At 35.2% G+C, this 26,057-nt stretch overlaps 1 protein-coding gene across 1 annotated transcript in view; it reads left to right on the forward strand.

Moving 5' to 3' along the window:
- Positions 1-311: 311 nt before the first annotated feature.
- The window catches only part of LOC149778447 (breast cancer anti-estrogen resistance protein 3 homolog), a 149,776-nt gene continuing 124,030 nt past the window's right edge, over positions 312-26,057 (forward strand). The window contains exons 1-2 of the mRNA XM_089938478.1: positions 312-499; positions 19,384-19,460. The gene's annotated coding sequence lies outside the window, so the exon portion shown is untranslated. The remainder of the gene's footprint in view (positions 500-19,383; positions 19,461-26,057) is intronic.

The raw sequence follows: 26,057 nt of genomic DNA on the forward strand, positions 1-26,057 counted from the left end.
CCAAAAATAAAAACACAAGACAAAAAAAAAACAAAAACAAATAATGAACCAAGCTATCAAAGATCCTTTTTTCCCCTTCATTTTCCTTCACATTCGATATGCGTACAAAAGTAAAACAAATACGGAACCTTTGCATTGGCATAAATATAGGCGCTATGTACAAACGTTTATAGCTATCGTTAACGGTACTTTTCATTTTTTAAAAAGTTGTAACAAGACCTTCATAATAATGAAATAATTAACATGTTGCGTAGGAGATATCTTTCATTATATATTAATAACTATAAAAAATGAAAAAGACACAGCAGCGATTTCCTGTATAAAACTGTGTCCTCGGTTTAAACGTTGACAATTCTGAGTAACATTACGTTTCTTCGTTGTTGTAAGATGGCTCGAGTTTCTACCAAGCGGCCTTGACCTTCCGCTTCATGGAAGACAGCATACACGACTTCAAAGCTATAGCGATATTGTGATAAATGAGTAAGGTTAGCGGTTTATGGTGAGTCAGATCATAATTTGTCTTTGAAAGCATTAATCCAAAGAGAGATTTAATAAGTTAAAACTCGGAGTAGGAACATAAATTATAAATGAAGCTACACAGGTGTGAAGTTGACAAGGGTGGTGGTGGGTAGGTGGCTAGCATTTAGTACTGTACTACAGTTAGTCCTAGTGTAAAACATAGGACATGTTAGTTGTTGTAGTGACGCACACAACATAAATATCGAGGTCTTACATGTAGGACTAGTACAACAGTTAGTCATAGTCCTACAACGTAAGACATACCACATGTTTTTTTCAGTGCATCCTCCCCCCCAACAAAAATATCGGGTGATGTGTCTTACGTTGTAGGACTACAGATAGTCCTAGTCCTACAATGTAAGACATCGACCCTGAGATTTATGTTTTGGGGTGGACCCCAAAACATAAATATCGGGGTCAGTGTCTTACATTGTAGGACTAGTGGGTGGCTTGTTGAAGCATACTATTATAATAATAAATAACATTTGTATATATATATATATATATATATATATATATATATATATATATATATATATATATATATGTGTGTGTGTGTGTGTGTGTGTGTGTGTATATATATATATATATATATGCACTGACACAACTGACTGTGACAGTTTTGACTTGTCTACTTGTATAATACAAGTCACATGTATGTGCATTTACTCATCTTAAATTAAATAGGAATTGTTCTTTTAAAATTTAACACAAATTGTCTTTAACCAAAGTCTATTCAATCCAGATTATCGAATGCTCTGCACCTTAGCTGTCACCAAGAAACTTCCAGACAAAAATTATCAGTTGCTATGAACTTTTAAAATCAGAGTGCATCGAGTGGAATCGTCACAATCGAGGGTACAGTAGTACACATTTGTTTATCAATATACATAACTTTCACTGTGACATCATAGTGTGCGACATTCAATCCGAATTGTACTGGATCACACCTTTCGGTGTATTTTGTCCAAAAATGTATATGTACTTTAACGTTGATTTTGCCATAAGCACCTATCGAGGTGTCTAAATAACCTTCCAAAGGAATATGGATGTATATGAATCCAAATGAAGTGAATGCTTGCCACTTAAGGTATGTAGAATCGAATTCTAAAAGATGACACGCATTACTGAAATATTCGGTATTGAATGCCTACATGAACTTTATGACTTGTACTATAGCAAGACACAAAACAAAATGAGTTTATAGATATGTAAAATAACGAGACTGGAACAAGTTAAGCTTCAGCACAAATATTGCAGTTATTCTGCTCCTCCACCAGCACCACCAAGTCAGATGTCAATTGTAATATTTGTGGGTGCATGACAAGCCTTTTTAGTCTAGTGATTGTATGTATGCCTGAAAATGAGACAGATGTACATACTATGCTTGATTTCCTGACTCAGGTTTCTTGTATTGCCTCCTGTTACATGACCTTGATGACCATTGTTTTGACAATCACCAGATGATGTCCCAGAACAAATTACATGCTCTTATAAATATAAAATTGTAATAACTATACTGAATCTTTATCCTTTATGACTAACTCGTCTTATACTAGAGTCTGTCACAAGTTCGCTTTTTATTTTGAAATACTTGTCCTATGGACAAGTGGCATTTGGAAAGTGTGTGTGTGTGTGTGTGTGTGATTTGCATTTTTCAGTCATATTGTTATGATTTTTGCAGTGTGGCAGTTTATATTAATGTCTAGCACTGGGGTATCATGCTGCAGACATGTAGCATCTTGTACTACCCAGTCACATTATCCTGACACCAGGCCGACCAGTCATTGCACTAAACTCCTAATGCTGAGTGCCAAATGAGGCATCTGCTAGTATCATTTTTTTGGGGGGGTTTGAACCCGTGACATCTCAGACACTATAACCACTTAGGCCATGGGAGCAGTCGCATTGAAAGTGTCACAAACCCAGTGGAAATGGTAGAGAATTAATTTTACCAGACACTATATATGTAATTGATTATTTGGTCATTTTATGTAAAATATTGATGCCCAGGTGCCAGAGTGGTCTAAATGCACTTGTCATTACTGATCTTTGTCATCTCACCTCTGCCTGCATGAGTTTGGGTGTCAGGCTCAGCCAGTTTGTGTAATATGTCAGAAGGCTTGCCAGTAGCGTCCTGTGGGTCTGTGGTTCTTAATGTTTTTTTCCCAGGTTCCTCCTCTACCTATTATACTGGTCATCATGTATCGTCAATAACGTGATGAAACATGGCATCAAACCAACAACAAGAACTTAAAATGTATTAATTGGAACATCACTGACTCTTTTGCAGGATATGTACTGGTAATGTCCAGATGATTTTGTACAGTTATATAGCAAAGATATATTTTGGCTTCTTTACATCGCATGATTGAAAATTCAGTTTTACTTTTTTAAATATAACAATCAAAACTTGTAATTTTAATAAATTATGCAGATTGTCCAAAAGACACTTGTCCTGGCGAGTGTATGTTAAAATAAAGTACTTGTCCCTAATGCTATTACAGTTAATTGAGACACTTGTCCAGGGGAGTGTGTGTTAAAATAAAGTACTTGTCCCTAATGCTATTACAGTTAATTGAGACACTTGTCCAGGGGAGTGTGTGTTAAAATAAAGTACTTGTCCCTAATGCTATTACAGTTAATTGATTTGGTTGAGCATCAACCACTTGTAGTAAAATTATGACCAATTAAGCAGTTGTTGTTCAGGGTGACTGCACAGATTTTGTCCACAATTAAGGAAAATGATCTTTAATCAGAATAGGTGAGGAAATTAGCAGAAATAATTAGTACAAAAAAGTTGAGGTGTCTGTCATTTTTTCATTGAGTTATTCTGTAATTCAGCTAAGCTTAAAATCTTTACAGTTGCTGGGATTCAGAAGGAGTTTAGTAATATAATTTCATTCATAAAATAAATCTTTATGTTTGTATTATGCCCAAAAAATCAGCAAATACGATAAAAATCGATGAAATAAGGAAAGATCCATACACATGTTCACCCATTCAATTTCTATGATCAGTTTTGGAATTTAGTAATGTTCCATCTCCATTGTGTTGGATTTATGATGTATAAAAACAAACCTGTTTTGACAATACTGGTTGGGCTTATTGCCTCTTTGGAAGCCATATTTCTGATCAGTGTATTAGTTCAGACCTTAATTTTAGTTATATGATCCAGATCTTACACAAGTTCACTGTTACTGGAGATCTACACATACACTTGTCTCGCCTCTCGGTCAACTTGTTACCAGTCAAGAGACAGTATTTTTTATCCCGTTTTGTTTAAGTTTGGTAAATAGACTTTACTCTCTCCACTGAATTTTATTATGAAAAGGCTTTGTACAGATAGGTGGAATCCTGAGCAGTTTTAAATGGTTTTAAAATTGTATGTAAAGTAATAAGTTTTTTTACTTTAAAATTTCCATTTCTCTTTCTGAAGGAAATGAAGGGATTTAACCTATGATAATGAATGTAGAGAATCACAGATTGGGTTGTGAAGAGAATCTCTTCATGCAAAAGTTATGCAAAGCTGATTTAAAAAAAATAATAAATGTTTGAATAGAGGATGTGTAACTTGCAATGGAACGGTTTATAAAAATAGATAAATTTATAAAAAAAAGCTGTTGACCTTGTGGATTAAAAGAATATTTTAAAATTATAAGTGAAGAAAAAGCTTTAAAAAAACCCCAAATATTGTAAGAGGAAATATATAACTGTTTTTATTAACATAGATGACAAATGCAGTTTGTCAAAATTTTGAAGTTTTGCAACTACTTTTCAGTAAGCCAAAAAATATAGGTAGTTACCGGTATAGACAATTTTGTGTTACTGTAAGGTGAAAAAAAATACAGCCGATGTCAATATTATATCTAGAGTTTCTATTCAATATTTATATGGTTAGATTGAACAATCAGGACCTTTTCTTGACAGACTAATTTGACACAGATTATGCATTAATATAACCTTGAAAATTTACTTGTTATTTAGCTTTTTACTTACCTGTATATTCCTCTAAGAAACACTGGCAGAATATGTACTTTCCAGATCGTACTATTAATACATCTAAAATATGAAAGAATCTCGTAATATAGGAAAGTCTTGTATGCAGTTTATATGTTTAATGTGGCAGATAGGAAGTTGCCTAATATCTATCAGATACCATCTTTTCTGCTGGTAATCAATATTAGGAAATACATTTGCTAGTATGTGTGAAAATTCAGGTAACAGACAGGTGGGAAATTTAACAAGTAACTCCAAGACTGTTAACTCTTGCACAAGAACCATCGATTGTTATTGACAAAAAATCTTCCCATAATTTAAGTATGTTTTGTGAATACTCCGAGCTATGGAAATTGAGTATAAATTTCACAAAGACAAACAAAAAGATAATAAATAATAGATTTACAATGAGCGATAATCTAATAGACATATATGCTGAATTTAATTACTTAGGTGTTTTTTTATATATATAAAAATGAACACTTGTTAAATTAATAAATACAGTGTTGATCAAGTTAGAAAAGCCCTGCATCTGCTTTACCCCAAAAATCAGATGCTTAAATTTTTCCATAGACCTGCAATTACATTTTTTCAATCATATTATATAACCCATTTTACTTTACAGGTGAGAAGTTTGGGGATTTGAAAGTACCACAGTTATTGAAAAATGTTATATCAGATGTTTCAAAAATATAAAACTGAGGAAAGTAATACTGCTTATGTGCTTTATTCAGAACTACGAAGAAAACCTATTGTTGCTATGATAATATCATGATTGATGGGATTTTGGATGTTTGTTATCAATGGTAAATGGGCTAAACTCACTAGACTCTGTCATCAAATGCTTTTTCATGAGGCCAGTGTTAACGCTAATACTTACAAATGGATGAATAGCATAAAGAATACTGATAACTGGTGTTTGACTTGACTGCCTATATTATGAATATATTACTAATCTGAAAGGAAAAAACTCATGATAAAAGAAACTTTAAAAGACCTTTATATACAGGAATGGCAGTTGTCGGTAACCTTATGATCCATTGGGAAATTTTACCATTGCTTAAATGAAGACTTGAACATGGAAAACTATTATTGTTACCCAGGAATCAGTATTTACCACTGATAAAAAGTTCAGGATTTCCAAAGACGGCTTGTTGAAACTGGTCATTGGGATAATACACCATTTGAGGGACGAAAATGAAATGTAATCATTGTGATAAAAATGACATTTAAAATGAATACCATTATTTGTTCATTTGTCCCAGATTTTGCAGAGAAAGGGTTATGTTTTGAAAACAGTTATATTACCACAAGCCGTCTTTTGGAAAGTTACAAAACTTATTTGTACACCAATAATCACAAAAGTCTCCAAAATGTTGCCAAATTTGTTACTGTAATATAATAAAACCTGTCTTGAAAGACCACTGCTATGTGAGACCACCTGTCTTGAGAGACCATGTTCTCAGTGCACAAATTTAATGATTATATAGCCGTATGACCTGTTATGAGAGACCACCTGTCTTGAGAGGCCATATCTTTTTGGCAAAAGAGGTGGTCTTTCAAGACAGGTTCTACTGTAATGAAAACAATATCATAAACTTTGTGCTATCTGTGGAAGTGTAAATTTTCCATATTTCACAATCATATAATTTTTTTTCTCTCTTATAATTTTGTATACTCAAGGAGAGTCATGTACTCTACCAAAACAATGTTACATGTATGTACCCAAAAGATCTCACATTGCATGATATAGTCATGGTATTCTTCCAAAACAATGTTACGTGTATGTACCCAAAAAATCTCACATTGCATGATATAGTCATGGTACTCTACCAAAACAATGTTATGTGTATGTACCCGAAAGATCTCACATTACATATAGTCATGGTACTCTACCAAAACAATGTTACATTTATGTACCCAGATCTGACACTGCATAGAGTCATGGTACTCTTCCAAAATAATGTTACATTTATGTACCCAAAAGATCTCACATTGCATAGTCATGGTACTTTATCAAAACAATGTTACATTTATGACCCCAAAAGATCTCACATTGCATTGAGTCATGGTATTCTACCAAAACAATGTTACATTTATGTCCCCAAAAGATCTGAAATTTGCATAGAGTCATGGTACTCTACCAAAACAATGTTACATTTATGTTCCCAAAAGATCTCACATTGCATCCTGATGTTTATTCTAGCTCTGTTTGTAAATGCTGGCCTATGATGTGATTTCTATCTCCATCACCTTACAATATTGTAGCTTTGTGGTATTTTCACATGCAACCTATATGGGGTCTGACTTTTACTTTTATTAACAAGGTTTTTTGAATTTTTTTACAAATCATCAAGGACTCGCTAAATTTGTAATTTATGCGCAGTGTTGATGCACAAGTGATTAAATATGCAAGGAATATTCATATTTGGTAACGTCATCAAAATGCACTCATTAACACATTAACCCCTGGAGGTTATTGTCGTTTTCGTCTGAAATTTGAGTAGGAAACACATTTTGAAAGCTATTTCTGAATAAATCCTAGAACACCAACTTCCAGGTAATCTTGCAATAACAAACTGCCTAGTTACAAGCATTGTTTTTCATTGGCTATTTGGCTCGCACATGAGCAGAAGGGTAAGAGTTGTTGTTTTTTTCGTGCTTAACAGACCCATTATTTTCATATCAAGACCACTCTTTATTCCAAATGCCCATCTGATCCTACTCTTTGGAAAGGTTCATTTGTCTGTTTGCAGTTCATACTGGTCTGCCTTAGATCTGAGACCAAAAGGTCCAAAATCCAGACATAAAATCAGATTCCGACCACGGGCCAATTTTGGGTATTAAAAGATCGGGTCCAAAAAAGGCGGTTTTTCCCTCCGTATTTTGTAGTGCAACTAGAAATTCCAGGTTTTTTGGTATCATTGTAGAGCTACATCTGTCTACCTTTCTATAATACCACCGACTTTAGTGTATCATACATGACCTTGACATTACAGAGCTTGGCAGGAGGCTACTACCTCCTGCCACTTAAACTCGTCACCAGGGGTTAATGTGTTAATTAAAGTTTTGTTCTGCTATGTTAAGCATTTCCTATTTGCAGTTTACTTACTGAAATTAAAAGCAAGAATCTTTTTGAACTGAGCCAAATTTTGACAATCTCTATTACCGTAAATCAGCATTTATAAATATGCTGTTTTGCATATTCAATTATGAAATTAATTACATCACCAGCCAGATTTTTGTATATATTTCCAGTGATAATATTAACGTTTATAAATTCTAAATTGTTTGTGTAGCTTCATCAGTGTTTTTATTCATTGTAAGATATTGTTCAAAATCATAGTTATCTGATATTCCCCAGTATTGTGACATATTATCTTTGTATGTAACATACAAAAATAGAACAGAGCTTCTTTGAAATTTTTAATTTTTTTTAAGAAATGCATTTGTAGCCATAATTTAGTGTAATAGCTTATGCTGCAACAGGTGTTTGATTTGGACATTTGATCTCAGCAATTACTTACCTATTGCTGCTGTTTATCTTATCCTTTTTTGTGCCAAGAAACCAGTCAGATGTGAATACATCACACAGAGCAGGGAATTGTCAGCATGATTTTCTTAGGTATTGGTAAGTAATTGTGTTAAGGAATAGCATCAAAACCTGCCTAATATTAAAGGGCAATGAGAGGCTTGTGTATTAACATCTATCTCTCTATGAAGAATCACGTTATTGTCATTTCCTTCAGCACGTTGTTTATTGATATTGTTTGCGCTTGGACTGGAAGAGAGAAGAGAAAACAAATGTTACTGCATTCATGTCTGCATTTTTAAAAATATTTTTCTTCAGTAAAAGGTTGCTTTGAGAAACAAAAGAAAATAAACCAAGGTAAAACGTGTCTTCAAAATTGTTAACCTAGTGCATATACAAGGGTGTTCATAGTATGCACTGCATACGACCAGCTGAGTGTACGCATGGCATTTAAATGTATTGTCAATATTTCTTTTTTTTAAAATTCAGAATAATATCAGGATGTCTGTAGGACATTCTTTAGGGGAGTGTTGAGGATGGTGTGTTCCATTCCTCAGTGTTGAGCTGTCAGGTCTCTACTGCCAGTAACTGGACATAATCCCTGAAGTGGCCTACTAAGCTTTCTGTGTTGGATGCTTGCTCATCCAAAGAAGGAAGAAAATGTGTATTTTCAGTGGGAGCCTGGGAACTCTTTCCCATCAAAGCAATTGAAGCCATGGAAGAGAAAGCCAGGTTACTAGTCCCCATAGCTTCACATATTGACATCTTCTTAGCTATATTCTTTAGTATGGTGAGAAAATCCTCATTGAATCTAGCCACCTTACAATGCATTCTGGATGCTGCCCCAGCCTAATATGCAACCTCAGATTACAAGTTGGGCTAGTCACCTCTGACCTCCCTCAAGAAGAAGTTCTCTAATCCACCTTTCTTTCCTGCCAAAACAGGAGGAGGAGAACAGTCCTAGGGACCCAAATCTTTGCCATGCATCACTCTCCCAGCATAATAACATCCCCATAGGTGATCATCTAGGTCTCTTGTCTGAGGCTTTGTTGACAATCATGGACTATGTTTGGGTCCTTTTCCATCATGAGCAAGGGTTATGAACTCTCGTTTTGAGATCAACCTGCTGTCAAAGACCCCCATGTTCTTTCACCAGTCCAACATGGCAAAATTGATGGAGGAGGTGCACACCCTTTTGTAGAAAGATCAGTCCAGAGGGCTCTGACCGATCAATCTCCAGCATTCTATTCCTGAATCTTCCTGGTTACAAAGAAAGGTGGAAAATTTTGCATTGTAATCTATCTCTAAACTTTTCTCTTCCAAAGGAGCTTTAAAGATGCCTATTTGCACATCCCGATATTTTCTTCACATTGCAAATTCTTCCAGATTAGCTTAGACCAGGAAGATTTGTTTGTTACGGATTCCACCATTCAGAATCTCTTTCGGTCCACCCATCAGGTTCCATAGTTGGTCCAAATTAACTCTTGAAGTTGGAACTCGTTCCATCTCATGTCTTCATTTATATGGGAATGAATTATTCATGAAACACAACTAAGGCCAGGTTCTACTGGATCACATATGCACTGCACTTGCTACAAGTTGAAACTTTGTTGTCTGCTCTACGTTACATGTCCCTATTGGAACCTTAAGCACCACTGTGGATCTGGTTCCTTTAGGACATATGCGCCTTCAACATATTTCTCCTTCTCACATGGCAGAAATATCTCTACCAACTCTGAATCCTCTAGGACCATACTTTTGTACTACATGTATTTGGTTTGGTGGATGAATCAGGACAGATTCCTGACTGGTAGCACCCATGCAAGCATCTGAGGCTCACTCCTATGTTTCCCGATGCATCAGATTAGCAGCTGGATGGGGTGATCTGACCAAATGGCGGACAGAAGAGAGTAAAAAAATGATGCAAAAAAAATATGGAACCATTGGAATGACCAATGCATGATAATATAAACTATATGTGACACATTGTGATGATTTTTATGTGTAATAAAATGTGAATATTTTTATTTGATTTTTAGTAACAGTTTGAACAACAATAGGGGAGATAATCAAGTAAAAATGATGCAAAAAAATATACAAGGCTCTGTTTCAGTAGCCAATCACTGTAATAAAAACTTGTATATAGATAATTATTATATCGTTTTAAGCAGCAAGAATAGACCGCAGAGGCTGAGGTTTTTGTCTGTGCCAGTTTAGTTGCCAATTTATTGCCAGTTATTTTTGTTTGTGCCAGTTTATATCCATTCATGGGGTCTCTTCATGGGTACCCTTCAATGATGTTTTCTCATTTTTTAAATTTCTGCCTTCGTGGGGTATCCTTCAATGAGGTCTATTTTTACTTTTGAATTTTCCATGTATTTCTGGCTATATCTTTCATGTCTTTCTGGCTATATCTTTCATGTCTTTCTGGCTATATTTATTTCTGGCTATTTTGGGCTCTTTACCTCTACTGTCGATTTTTACCATAAAGGGGTGCAGGGGACGTGTTTCCCCTTTATAGTCACATGGACATACCCCATGTGAATTTCTAGATAGGAAATGAAATACTAGAAACTCAGAAGGTTGTTCATAAATTTCGCGCCATCCATGGTTCTACAGTCAACAGTATACACACTGATTTCTGACAATTTTTGCATACCCACTCTTAGGTAAACCTGATGTGGTGCCAAACCGCAACACCACCAGTTTTGACTGGTGATGGATATGCACAAATTGTCAACTATTGGTACGTTTTCTGTTTGACTTTTGAACGCTTATATGCTGAGTCCGGGGTTCGAACCTGCGAAGTATACCAATAATGGTTTGGTAATCCAGTGACATTACCACTAGACTATGCAGCTTTGAGAGATATTTGTTAAAACTTAATATAAATACCTGCTGATGATAAATCAATAACATTTCAGATAATTTATAACTATTCCATGCTGAAGAATATTCAGCTGAAATAAAATATATAAATTGTGTTATTTACAAAAATTTATATATATCTAAATTTGTACTACATATATTGCCGAGTGGGGAGAAATCCTTATACGTGTATATAGTGCACATGTAGAGTTAGTCAAGCGAAACAGGTCTGTTATCACAATACTCGAGAATGTTCCTAAACAGCCTGCAATTGGTTTTCACAGAATATGTAAGTATAAATAGTGTTATTTACAAAAAATAAATAATATATCAAAATTTGTACTTGTATCTGTAGTCCACAGGTAGAGCTAGTCAAGCAAAACAGGTCTACTTTCACAATACTCAAGAATGTTCCTAAATAGCCTGCAGCAAAATGGATGGTTTTCAGAGAATATATCTGTATACTGTACTATATTTGTGAACAGACAGACACAGATGTATAAAAATTAAATGTGTACACATATTAGGATCATATAATTTATTTATCAAGTATTCTTGTATTTTAAAATTTATTTTTAATGTAACAGGTACAGATTTCTCTACAGAGTGTACAAAAATCAAATTTTGGCCGACATGTAAATCCCAATGAGTTATAGCGCATAGGTATTTAACAGATTCAACCAAGTGACCATGTTGTGGGAAACCCTGCATGTTATTATTAGTGGATAGATATTTTTAGCACATTCACCCATGTGACCAGAGCAATATCTAAATTTTGAGTCAAATTGAGATTTGTGCAATTCGCTGTTGCTAAAAAATTATGTTACATTACTACAGTAATGATCTATAATTAAATCATTGTTGTAACAGGTAATCAGTAACGAAATTGACACTGTTGCCTCAACAAGCTGTTTTAATATTTTGTTTAGACTAACATGGGGGTCTGGGAGGGGGTAATCGTGCTGTTGTTCTAATACAAAATAGGGTTTTAGCTGAGATTCCCCCTATATACCCACTACTAGCAGCAAGTGCATTCCATGTTCTCTGTTCTTGATCAGTTATAATGAGAAAGCAACCTATCCACTTAGCTGTCAAATTCAGCTACGCAGTAGCAGTTGATAAGTAATTGCTGCTATTAAGATGTAGTTTTTTGGAGGGTTTAAAACTAATTTTAATTGTCAGTACCTACCTGTTGCTATTGTTGAATGCCCTACTCCCACTCTGCTCTGATGTCCTGGCAGAATTATTTGTGAAAAACAGGACAGTTCTGTGCATGCCCCAAGCCATGTGCTCTAGTTGATTGCATTATACTGATGATCCTTCACTCTGGGATATGTATTCACAACAAATGGATGGTGGTTTTTCAGCATGAAAAAGCTTAAAGATCCACTATAGTAACAGCTTATTATTGCATGATTGCAGTTAGCTTTACCCCCAACCCCACCCCAGTATCTTTTGGAAACAAAAATATTAGGACCTTTGTTGAACTTGGATTGTATTTTGCAATAAACATTTGACTTGAAACTTTATTTTGTAGTAAGCTGTTAGTCAGAAAATGAGAGTGTCTGTGAACTTACATTTCATGTTGGATTCAAACGATAAAGGATTAATGAGGTGATCAAAAATAATGATACTTTCTCATATCATTGTTTTGTAAACTTTAAGACGGAATTCTATTATTAGATTATTAACCACCTCGTTATTCTTTTCAGACATTTTCTAGAACGCAAGTTTAATTTTAAGTAACTTGAAAACAGAGCATGCATGCATGTTAAAGGTTAAACTTATGACAGAAATAACCTCTTTCATTGAATCCTGCTGTGTAAAAAATCATTTAACCATACATTTTTCATTTCGGGTTCTTTTGTTTCCAGCTAATTTGATATATGCTGAAGGGTGGACAGCACATGATGCACAATGGACACAGTGCCATCGTCAGCTTCACTTTTTGCATTATGGTCACCATGACCTACTTTTGCTTGAGGTGAACTTTCAGCAATTTTTCATGAATTTAACTGCAGATTTGCTACTTTAAATGTTCTTAACAACTTCTAGAATTCTTTCAAGAACAGTCCATGAGTTATTATCAGTTATTTAAATTAATTTTAGTAGATTTTACTGTTCCTAATATGTTCACATACCCATTCAAGAATCATTCCTGAACTATTATGATGTATTATTGTTCTTGAATGGTTGTTCTTATGTTATTCATTAACTGTTCAAGAACTGTAGTTCATAAACAGCCCATTTCACGTTGAGTTCAACAAGAGTTTATCAAGTTCATGAACTGATCATAATTTGAAGAACTCCATTCACAGGCAATGTTTCTGATTCAATTTTGTTCAAGCTTGGAATATATGTGTTGGACAGCGTGGACAGGTTTAGTACTAAGTGAGATACACTCATGTTAATGAGATGATTTTTCATCTAGTTGACTGTATTTATTACCACAGTGGAATCTATTTTTTGATTTGATTTTGTTCCAGCTTGTGTTGTGTATATTTCATTTGTATTGTGTGATTGACCTTTGTCCATAATTTGAGGGTGGAACTTTGGGCTTATATGCCTAATGTCATGTATGGTAAGCATGTTTCATTGTTTACTTAGTTTTGAGTTCTGGATACAGCCTTGCTTCTGACCCTGGAAGATTCCGGAAACAATTTTGTTTACAGTTCGATAGAAATTTCTATTAAGATGACCCTCATCCTGGTCATCTTGTAATTAATTTTTTTACAATAGGATTTATCTTCATATAATCTGCATTGTTATACTCTCCTTAAGAGGGCCTTGAGGAAGAATAGTCCTTGACTAATGAGTCACCCTCTATAAATAAGGAATTATTATTATTATTATTATTATTATTATTAGAATTACACATTTCTATCTTAATATCCAAAATAGAATCAGTCTTTTAGTTTTGTTCAATTTTAATTAGATAGGATTTATTTATTTAAATTATTCACTAAAACTACAAAATGCTACATAATAATTTCAGATAAAATCAGTGTTTTTTGGATTATTGTGAATTCATTTGGAGACTTTTTGGATTATATCATTGTGTTACATCAAGACTGTTGACATTGTTCCAGGCTATTGGTACATCAGTACTTTCAAGTTTTGAATTCAAATTGGAATGCTCTATGCTTCTAGACTTGATATGGAACTTTTAGGACTGCTAAGCTAAACGAGTGTGTGTGTGTGTGTGTGTGTGTGTGTTCCCAGATGGAATTCAGGGTTTTAAAGTAGTTCTTCTCCTAATAGTAATCAGTAAAAGTTTAAGTAGGAAGCCACAAAGTTGACTCAGAGTAAAAATAGCAAGAATCCTTACTTGTTAAAAAAATTACTTAAAGGATGCATGTTGGAAAGTGATAGACACAAAAGAGAGAGAGAGAGAATCATGGTAAGAGCTAATATCGAACTTAGATTAGTCTTGATTGAATGCAGTGTATATTCATTGATGTACGTTGTAATTATTGTTTACTTTATTTGTTTTAAATTCATACTTTAATGTTTCCTTGAGTTCAGGAATAATTGTGCATGTTAAATGATTCATGTAATATTGTAAGAATGTACAATATTTCTTTATCTGTTTGATTTCAGATTTAGTTGTTTTGTATGTAAAAGAAACCATGTAGTGTAATATTTCATGCATTTCTTTTGATACAAAATTGTGTGAATATGTAAATTATGTGTCTTAAATGATTTGTATAATTTATGATGAGGATGAGTCTTTCCTATTTCTGGAAAACTGTCAATGAATCACTAAGTAGCAAAGTAATTTAGTTAGGACAATGGGAGAAGTCCATTAATATGAGTGTAATTAAGTTGTGAATTCTCTTCAACAGAGAATTGAGGAATGTACTGATTGGCTGGAAAATGTATAGCCTCAGTGGAGCAATAAGAGTATCAGAGAGGGCTAATTATCTCATGGTTCTCAATTAAGACTATGAGTAGCCACTGACAAGACATTGATTTATGATGATAGGTTTGTTGTGCATTAGGGTAGAATGTCCATATTTCTCTTGATATTTGATTTACGAAATCTGGCACAGAAGAGAGTGGGAACATTGTTTGATCCCAGGAAAAAAGAAATCTGACATGCATTTAGGTTGGGTACTATATTTTTATTTTAGAAGGAAAGAAAATAGCTCCACACTTGCATTGCATGGTGGAAAAGAGTACCGTCTGCAACTAAGAGGTTGACAACCTGAAGAGGCCAGTAAAGAGAGTGAAAAGGAAAGAAATATAATAATAACAACTAATCACCAACAGTGATTTGGACAGACCAGAAACACCAGGCTGTCAATCCGAGTTTGATCACTTACTCAATCATGCGTTCAGATTTGTTCAATCTGTATAACAGAATGGCTAATTGAATTTTATGTGATTTTTTAACTCAGTTTCTGAGAGAAAATGAATCATTCATCTTGAATCTGCAGTTCTGATCGATTTTGTTCGAACTTGGAATAAAGGCATATATCTTCAAGATCGTTAAAGAATTCAGCAAGATCTACAGATATTAATGAGGTGGTCTTACACTTGACCTCAGATGACTTCTAGAAAAAACTGCATTGAAATTTTTATCGGGATATAGCAACATAATATAATATTTTGGGGATAGTTAAGGTATAGTACTGTAAGTTGTGTTCTTACAATACTACATATTCCTCCTTACTGAAATGGTCATCTGTTAAGTTACATAAAAAATCCAGGTGAGTAATGTTGGACCAATTTGTCATCCTCCATTATTTAATAAGCCATGCAAAAATTAAAGCTAGAACTGTTTGTGTCAAGATTCCAAAGCATACAATGTCAGCACAGTTTAATGGGCACATGTTATTACTAGATGTACTTGTTTTGTCTTTCCATCATTCGGGGCACCGAGTTGGCAAGTGGACTAAAGTGCTCATGGTTACTGATCATTGCCATCTCACCTCTGTCTGTATGGGTTAAGGTCTCAGGTTTGGTCAGTGTGGGTATGTGAGAAATCTTTCCAGTAGCTTATCATGGGTCGGTGATACTTTCCAGGGTTTTTCTGGGTTCTTCCTCCACCATTTATACCGGCCGCCATGTGTAGCCTATCTTGTGCTGAAAAATGGCGTTAAACCCTACAACAACAAAATGTTGAGCATACATTTGGATATACTTGGAGCTTCATTGACTGCATGAGTGCAACCTGGAATCAATTAAGACATCCTGCCAATGTTAAGCCATTTGTCTCAGTATCAAAACTACAAACATGAATTCTTTGTTTATTCTGCTAAGCAATTTCCAGAAATCCTTGCTGATCCTTTTGAAATGGGCAAGAACATTAATAATGCTAAATCGTTGCATAGTGGAATGGGCACAAAAACAAGTGTTCAGATTAATAGAGCTAAATTAATGTATAATGGATATGTGTGAGCATAAACAATTGACTAATTTCAAAGAACTAATAAAATTTGAGTTCCATGGCTTGAAGCCTTAAGCCCAGGTGTAAAATTGAAATTCCAAAAGTGTTTACACACTTTGAACCCAAACGATTCAATGTAGCATTAATACGAGTTTCATGTTTTTAACAGTATAATATGTCTTTGATATTGTCAGTCACATTACAAACATACATATGAACAAACCAGGCAGTTGGACATCTGAAACTTTGTCAATAGGATATATATGCAATCTCATTACACTGCTTCAAAATGTCTCAATTGAAGATTAAGAAATTGAGACTTGAAGCAGCAAGAATATGCATGTGGTTCTTTGTTCTTTGCTAGCTAATAATTCTTTGGATTTTGATGAAATTTTATCAGCAGAGTGGCTGTCATTGTGGTGTATGGTTTCAACAATATCCTCTATGGGAAGACAAATTAAGTGTAAAATAATATACCTGGTGTTTTTGAAAGGACAGAGATGATAGGTCATGTGAAACTAACTTCATCTTGGTGTGGGGGTGGCATTAGGTAATAAGTCTAGTGGATGGAAACAAGGGCATGATTTATTAAATGAAGAACCATTAAAAGCCACTTAGTGGGAAAGATCTCTGCATGTAGGTTTATGTCATTATAGTTGTGAAAATTCAACCATCTGGTTGTGAAATGCACAGTGTACATTATGGTACATGTACATATCAGTCAGTTAACCTGAACTAGACCGCTCCAATGGCCTAGTGGTTAGAGCGGCCACCTCGTATGCAGTAGGTTGTGGGTTCGATCCCTGGCCAAGTCATACCAAAGACTTACAAAAATGGTACTAACAGCTGCCTCGCTTGGCGCTCAGCATTAAGAGGTTAGTGGTAGGACTGGTCGGTCTGGTGTCAGGATAATGTGACTGGGTGGGACATCATGCTACATGTCTGTGGCATGATGCCCCAGTGCTAGACATCACTATAAACTGCCACACTACAGACATCGTAGCGATATGACTGAAAAATTTGTTAAAGCTACGTTAAAAATCCAAATCACACACACACACATAACCTGAACTAGATTTACTTGCAGTGGACTTTTATGAAATGCTCTTAGCCTGACAACCCACACTCATTTGCATAACAATCTTTGTTAATGCAGGTATGGTGCTGGGCTTCGCCATTGTTGTAAATTGTGATGTTTTAAACTTATTGACAAAATGTACTATCGGGCAATGTTTTTTGCAACATGTTTGTGGCTGTTTTAACTTGTGTATGCAACTTGTGTTTGGGGTGGAGAAATTCAAAGGCACCATGAAAGGAAGACAAACTTGGATATAAAATGAACCGGGAGCTATCATTACATAAGCAAATTATTTGTTCACAATGACAGACATGTCTTAAGCACATTTATACATCATAATTCGATTTTGCAGACACCTAGCTTGGATACTGTAAGCTCTGATACACTCAGATAGTCCTGCAACTGGATTAACAACAATCGATTAACCTCCGATGATGTTTTCTTAAATGTACCCAAAAAATACTTTTGCATAAACTTCAAAGAAAACTGATTACCTCTGAAGCACTGATTGTTTTATATAAATACTAAGCAAATGAAACAAAACAAAACAAAAAAAAATCTATCCCAATGTTTTACTACAATTATTTGATGTTACAACCGCAATAACAAATCGAAAGTTTGGTCCTTGAAAGTTTGCATTGAGCAGTGACTTCAGTAACACATGCATCCTTGATCAAAGCAATGTGACTACAATTTTCAATAAAACAAAAGCACCTTCCATCAATGGAAGTCAAAACCAAACTTAAATAAAAGCAGTGGAAGCTGATCAATTGTATCATTTTCCAAAGTGATTTGAATACTTTTTGTTGTGTCGTGAAAGGTTTTACTTTGCAAGACAAATACTTAGGCATAAAAACACAAAATAAATTTAGAATCTTTTGAAACCATATACATTTGGTTGCAAAGATGTTTGTTAAACTTTTTAGTTTGTTCACGTGTTTTCCTTTCCCTATTAACAGCCTCATCCCCTTGGTAGCCTCGGCAAGACAGCTGACCAAAATCTAGGCCATGTATAAAAAAATTAACTGTCTGTCCATGTACATATTCAGAATAACTATATTTGATGGAAAAGTTTGCACTACATTCAGATTTTTTTCAAAAAATACTTTTCCACCTGTTTTCTATTTGGTTGCTATGGTAACCATGAACACGCATCATTTTCACTGACATTTTTAGTGTTTGCAATCTGCATGCATATATGTATCACCTTGTACAATTTCACCACAATCTGATTATAAATACTAATTTTGAAGTTGTTTTTTGGATTTGGCCCATAAAGTCTGTATTATTCTGAAACAATTCAGCATACACAGACAGGGTAGTTATTAACAAATCAGCACTGGTTTCAAGTTCATGCAAAAACAACACAGCACTACCAGGGTCAAGTCAACAATATTATGTTGGTAACAGGGATATTGAGATAAACTGGTAGTACTGTATTATGAAAACGGTGACATTTTTAAAAAAAATTGGCGACAAAATATTGAGGCTGGCAGTTTTTTTGGCAACAAGTTTATTAATGCCAGCTCCATCCCTGTTAATGTATTAAAATATATGAAACTTTTGAGATTTATTACGTGAGGTTAATGAAAAAAATTTAAGCATTTATTTAAGATCAGGGCAGTTGTTCCTTTAATATTTTGGCCAAAGTTTTATATATTTCCATTATTTTAGTGAACAGTGTGGTAACATTTCCACATTATGAAAGACAATATGCAGCCTGATACCATTATCAGATGGAGAGCCCTTCCACTAGCCATAGTTAATTGGATCAGTATGTGCTAATTAAAGATAATTGACTTGCTGGATAGGTCTGAAAAGTATGTAGTGTGTATTCTTTTCACATGGTGATAAAAAGCCTTAGCAAAGTTATTATCTTCTATTTCTTTGCTTAGTTGATTGGATCAAGAATTTCACAGTTAAACAAAGTCCTATTGTTCTGTCTTAATACGTAGTGGAATAGAATAGTTGCTAATTGCTTTAATTTTGTTGCAGACATGACTGGACTGTCATGTGAAATAACAGATTGCACTACATGGTTGCCTAGACTTCAAGACAGTCTGCAGTAAAAGGTAAGTAGTCCCTATCTACTTTCATAACTTTTTTGTTTAAATAAATGAGAGAAATAAATATGTTGAAAGTAAGAGATCTTATACACAGTAGCATGATTCAATGTTTAGGATGGAAATCTTGCTGGAAGATAGATATATATATGAACTCGTACATTGTAGAGCAGTACTGTCTTACCCATGGGCCGCATGCAACCTGTGGGCTGATTTTAAATGGGCCGCCAGAGCTCGAGCAGCTGTACAGTCAGTTGTTGCTTTTCAGTTTTCTGCTGCGGCCCTAGGCTTTAAAAAAAACATTTTTCAGTGGCCCATGGCATCAAAAACGTTGGATAGCACTGTTGTAGAGCATTGAAATATGATTGCTAGTTAAAAAATACATTTACTGTTGAATGTTGCAGTGGTCTTATATTGTGGTAGTTTCTGTTTTCAGTGTTGTGTCCAATAATATGCATTACATGTAGTAGATTGTCTCTTTCCATTGTCCCATAATATGCATTACATGTTGTAGTTTCTATTTCCATTGTCATGTCCCATAATATGCATTACATGTTATAGTTTCTATTTCCATTGTCATGTCCCACAATATGCATTACATGTTGTAGTTTCTATTTCCATTTTCATGTCCCATAATATGCATTACATGTTGTAGTTTCTATTTCCATTGTCATGTCCCACAATATGCATTACATGTTGTAGTTTCTATTTCCATTGTCATGTCCCATAATATGCATTACATGTTGTAGTTTCTATTTCCATTGTCATGTCCCACAATATGCATTACATGTTGTAGTTTCTGTTTCCATTGTCATGTCCCATAATATGCATTACATGTTGTAGTTTCTATTTCCATTGTCATGTCCCATGATATGCATTACATGTTGTAGTTTCTATTTCCATTGTCATGTCCCACAATATGCATTACATGTTGTAGTTTCTATTTCCATTGTCATGTCCCATAATATGCATTACATGTAGTTTCTGTTTCCATTGTCATGTCCCATAATATGAATTACATATTCACTGTGTAGGGAATGATTGTTAGATGTGTTAGGTTAGGTAGCTTTCTAAGAATGGGTTGTTTCTCTGAGACTACAATTTAGTTGCAGAGAAATTAGCAGCCGTACAAAACAATTTTGATTGTTAGTCTCTTTGGAATTTATTTATTGCATCAAATCACAAGTCAATCAGTTACTTGAAAGCTTTTTCACACTTTTTAGTTGTCATGCTCAACAGGTTACCTGTGGATTGTCACCTTGGATGACAGTAGCATTGTTTATTTGATAACGTTATGTCATTATGTTTATTTTAGCATATAGTTTTCAGGATTTGCCTCACTTTTGAGTCACATTTTGGATTATATTTATTGGATGTGTTCAGCTGTCTGTGGTTGTCTTCAGCATTACCAGTTATGTGATTTGGACTAAGTCAGATGTAAATGCCCTTGCCTTGTTGTAATAAGTCTTTTTGTAGTTTATATAGTTGACCTGATTATCTTTTAGTAGCTGACCTGATTATATTTTAAAGCTATAACAGCAGTTGTTTTTTTTTTATAGAGGCCACATTATCAGGAAAGGAAACATAGTTGTCACTTTTCCTTCACCAGCACTTATCCCCATTATCAACAGTGTAGGTTTTGGTAAACTTATTTTTTTGCACATGGTTCCTAATCCTGTTGATACTTTCTGATCCTGCATGGCTTTAATCATTATAAAGTAAAGACAATGCATTCTGGGACAATCTCTCTTACCCCTTTTACGTTTGAGTCATCAAAAATGTGCATTGAGGTTTTGGTCAAGTTTTTCATTGGCTTATATTTCTTCAAGCCCTTGATAGAGTCTCATTACCTTTGGCTTGGATCTTTATGAAGCTAAGAAATTCATTCAACACTGATTGCTAACTGCCTTTGTGAACCTGTAATGTTTTGGTTAAAGTTTTCAGCTCATCTGGATGGCTTTGGATTATAAAGTTTTCAGCTTATCTGGATGGCTGAGGATTATAAAGTTTTCAGCTCATCTGGTTGGCTGAGGATTATAAAGTTTTCAGCTTATCTTGATGGCTGAGGATTATAAAGTTTTCAGCTTATCTGGATGGCTGAGGATTATAAAGTTTTCAGCTTATCTGGATGGCTGAGGATTATAAAATTTTCAGCTCATCTGGGTGGCTGAAGATTGTAATGTTTTCAGTTCATCTGGATGGCTGAGGATTATAAAGTTTGCAGTTCATCTGGGTGGCTGAGGATTATAAAGTTTTCAGTTCATCTGGGTGGCTGAGGATTATAAAGTTTTCAGCTCATCTGGGTGGCTGAAGATTATAATGTTTTCAGTTCATCTGGATGGCTGAGGATTATAAACTTTGCAGTTCATCTGGGTGGCTGAGGATTATAAAGTTTGCAGTTCATCAGGGTGGCTGAGGATTACAATGTTTTCAGTTCATTTAGTTGGCTGAGGATTATAAAGTTTTCAGCTCATCTGGCTGGCTGAAGGATTGTAAAAGTTTTATAAATCATCAGAAGAACACACCTTAGGGATTAAATTTAAAAATCTGTAATTTAAGCTGAAGAAAAAAACAGAAGTATAAGAAGTATACATATATCTCACTTTAAGTTGATAAAATAACCTCTGGATAGTTTGAGTGTGACGTTCTCACGTATTGGGGTGGGGTTCTCCCAATATAATTTAATTAAATTAAATTGAAAGTTCCACCCTGGCTCATTAGGTTAGAAAGTTAAATTAGTAATGATGTAGATTTACAGCTCTGAGCCCCCAGTCAGCAATGCCGACGGTTAAATTATAGAGAACACGAAGATGAAATTCAATCAATAACAATTTAATAAATGTGATAATTTAAAACGATAACTTCCAATCACTCGTCTTTCCCTCGACCAAGTGACAGCCTAATTCATCCCGTGATTTACAGTGTGAGTTCGATTTTCCCCCTGTCCTTGCATCTACTCATCTATTTCTTCCCGCTGATTCTTCCTTCTTTCCGTTCCTCTAACTCCTTCTTTGTCTCTGTTCCCTCTCTACTATCTCCTCCAGCTTCGCTCCAGACTTCAACTTCTCCTTTCTTCTCCTTTCCCTCTCTATTATCTCCTCCTCCAATTCGCTCCTAGACTTCAACTTGTCCTGAGTTCTCTCCTTTCTTCTCTTTTCCTCCGTCTCTCTATCTGAGACTACGGGACCAAACTTTAACTGGTCTGTCCCTCAAAGCTTCCTGTGAAAAACCACAAGGCGTTAACAAATGTTTTATCGAACCTCACCTCACACTATAACGACAATTAACCATCAGATAGCTGTCACTGTTTCGGCCATGCATGCATACACATCGAAATTCCCAAACACTTCTTGCAGGGTAAACAATGGCGTAATAACACAGTATCAGCGAATTGTTATACAGACATCAATACATTGCGTCACGTCAGTATATACACATATATATTTAATCTCATCGTACTACAATCTGACAAAATCAGATGCATGTCTGTACATTACAAATATTCAACAATGGCAAAATCTATAATCATATCAACATATGTGTTAGTCTACTATAAAATACCCACATAGTAAATTACAATATTAACTCTTAAGACGGCTGGCAAGCTATATAATTCTTTACAAATATCAACTCATTTCTTCAAAATATGCAAACATATTAACAAAACAAAGTAATTCTTTGTACTACGATTCTAATAATAATAAAGTATACATACGACCTACAATTAAAATGCAGTCGCATTCCACAAAGACCGAACAAATATCTACTGACCTTTGAAGCTTTCTGTACTTAGAATTTCCTGCTCTAAGATTTTCCCGCCAATAACGAATTGATATTCGGAGTTACGCTAACCTCTTCTCTGGGTAATTTCTCTCAGCGAACTAACTTTTGCCGGAAAACGCAGGGATATCATTCTACCCAAATCAAGGTCTCCCCCCATCTCGATTCTGATTGGGTGGCGCTGTGCCCCTGTCCAATCGTCTTAGCGGCCAGTTCAACCTGTCTGTCTGTTTGCAGGGGAAAGAAGTTAGGACACTCCCACTTCTTCATGCAATTTCTTTTGATCTGGGAACATTTCGACACCTAGGTGATAACTGGCTATCGGGCGCCTCGCAACTCCGATGTCCGGTTCTTCTATTCTAGCCACAACAGTCTTACGTAACGGATTAGTGCTAGCCTTCGGCAATGTTCGACATCAAACAATGACCCGTCAGAATTACCTTGATTATACATGTTTCAAACTGGTTACTCTGGGTCGGGGGAAACATGACATTGAGAAAGGATGGAATTTGTGCAATATAGTGAATGAATTTGATGTCTCATGTACTTCAGGGGGCCTGGTCAAGTGGTCAGATTTGCTTGCCTTTACATGTCACTGACATCTCACCTCTGTCTGTGTGGGTTTGAATCTCTGCTTGGTCAATGTGGGTGCGTGAAAAATCTTTCCAGTTGCTTGTTGTTTGTTGGTGGTTCTTTCAAGGGCTGATTCTTCTTCCATTTACCACCATATATAGTAACAAAATGCAAATGAACCAAATGTATCTTTCAGGAAGATACTTCATTGTCATCGTCAAACACATTATTGTTATTGCCAAACAAAAAAACTAACCAAAGCCACTAAATGCTTTAATATTGTATTGGCATAGTAAAGTCCCTAAAAGATTTGTTGCTTTTAATGTTTTAATTGTATATGCATTATTTTACGGCATTTTTTATATTCAGTGCCATAAGTTATGAATTAAATTTGTATTTTTTATTTTGGGCTTTTAATTGAATTAATTTTATTTTTCTCTACCAAAATACTTCCAGATTAGTTGCTAACAAGAAAAAATCATGGCTTTGAAGATCATTCATTAGTCAAACTGGCCTTAGCCAATGGTGGGAATTGAACCCACTCCCTTCTGGTCATGGGTCCAGTGCCTTATCCACTGAGTCATGAAGGCTACCCTGGATGGGATCTTAGTGATTTCCGTAGTCACAGTGGCTATCCAGGATGTTAATATCAGTGATTTCTATACAAAACACCCTGGATGGGGATCTCAGTCATTTATATACAGGTCACCATGGCTACCCTGGATGGGGATCTCAGTGGTTTCTATATAAATCACCATGGCTACCCTGGATGGGGATATTGGTTGTTTTTGTATAAGTCACCGTGGCTACCCTGGATGGGGATCTCAGTGGTTTCTGTATAAGTCACTGTGGCTACCCTGGATGGGGATCTCAGTGGTTTCTATGTAAATCACCATGGCTACCCTGGATGGGGATCTCAGTGGTTTCTGTATAAGTCACCGTGGCTGCACTGGATAGGTATCTCAGTGGTTTCTATATAAGCCTCTATGGCTACCCTGGATGGTTTCAATATAATATCCCCAAGAGAGTAAGTATGACTTGAAATCGGAGCTGACAGCATAAATTTACTCTTGTAGTGGAAAGTAAGTGCATATATACAACTGTATGCATTAAGGGTGAACATATGAACAGTTTCTAAACTATGAACTGGAGTACTAGTCCACAGCCGGCAAAGAAACGGGCCAATGCCGGTTTCAGAAATGTCACAAAAGCATATATCATATTTTCGTATGTTCTTTTTTTAAAAATGATTCAGAATTTTTTGTTGTTGTCCAAAACATGCACAGGTATTTCATTCAGCACTTCACAAATGAATGAATGAACAAAAGATCCAAGCCCTGGCAATCTGCTTAATCACAATGCACATGTACATTATTAGTAAATGAAAACCAACCTTAGTTGCCTTGTTTCATCTCTCTTATTTCAGTGCATAAGAAAATGTAAGCATAAACATACAACTGAAAACGTTAGGCATAAAATATGCACTGTTTAAACCTGCTGTATATATGGTGTGAAAAAGAATATAAGCAGCTTGAAATAATCTCAAACAATATGGACACATAAATGCAACTTACTGGGAAGAAAAAAGTTGACAGGTAAGTTCATGCGAAGTTAAATATGTACATGTCTTGAGCCATTGCTATGGCCAGTTGTTGTTGTTGTTGTGGGGTTTAATGCCATTTTTCAGCACACGATAGGCTGTACATGGCGGCCAGTATTAGTGGTGGAGGAAGAACCCGGTAAAACCCCAGAAAGAACCACTGACCTGGCAAGCTTTCTCACATACCCACATTACTGAATTTGAGACTTGAACCAATGCACACAGAGGTATGATGGTAGTGATCCATAACGGGGAGCACTTTCGGCAACTTGGGGACCCCCGGCTGTGGCCAGTATCTGTCAGTTTGATTTTACAATGATTATTAAACTGAATTGGACAAAGTTTAAACTAAATGGAATAGCAGAATATATACTTTCTGATGTACAAAAATTTCAGGTTAAATTGAGTGGATGAAATGTTGTGAAAAAGGAATTATTATACTTTTATAACATAAAATGGAAGAGATTTCAAATCTTTATAGTAATTGTAAATTCAGACCAGGCATAAATTAAAGGACTCTGAATGACTTTGTGACTTGGGAACATTTTTGAACAAGATGGTTTATCAGTTGGTCTGGAAATAATTATAGGAAAATGGATTTATTTTTATCCATCAATCAAGAGATGCATGTTTCATGGTTTCATTATATGAGC

Source organism: Sinohyriopsis cumingii, chromosome 17 (assembly GCF_028554795.1).
Source record: "Sinohyriopsis cumingii isolate HCF-2022 chromosome 17, ASM2855479v2, whole genome shotgun sequence".
Classification (NCBI taxonomy): domain Eukaryota; kingdom Metazoa; phylum Mollusca; class Bivalvia; order Unionida; family Unionidae; genus Sinohyriopsis; species Sinohyriopsis cumingii.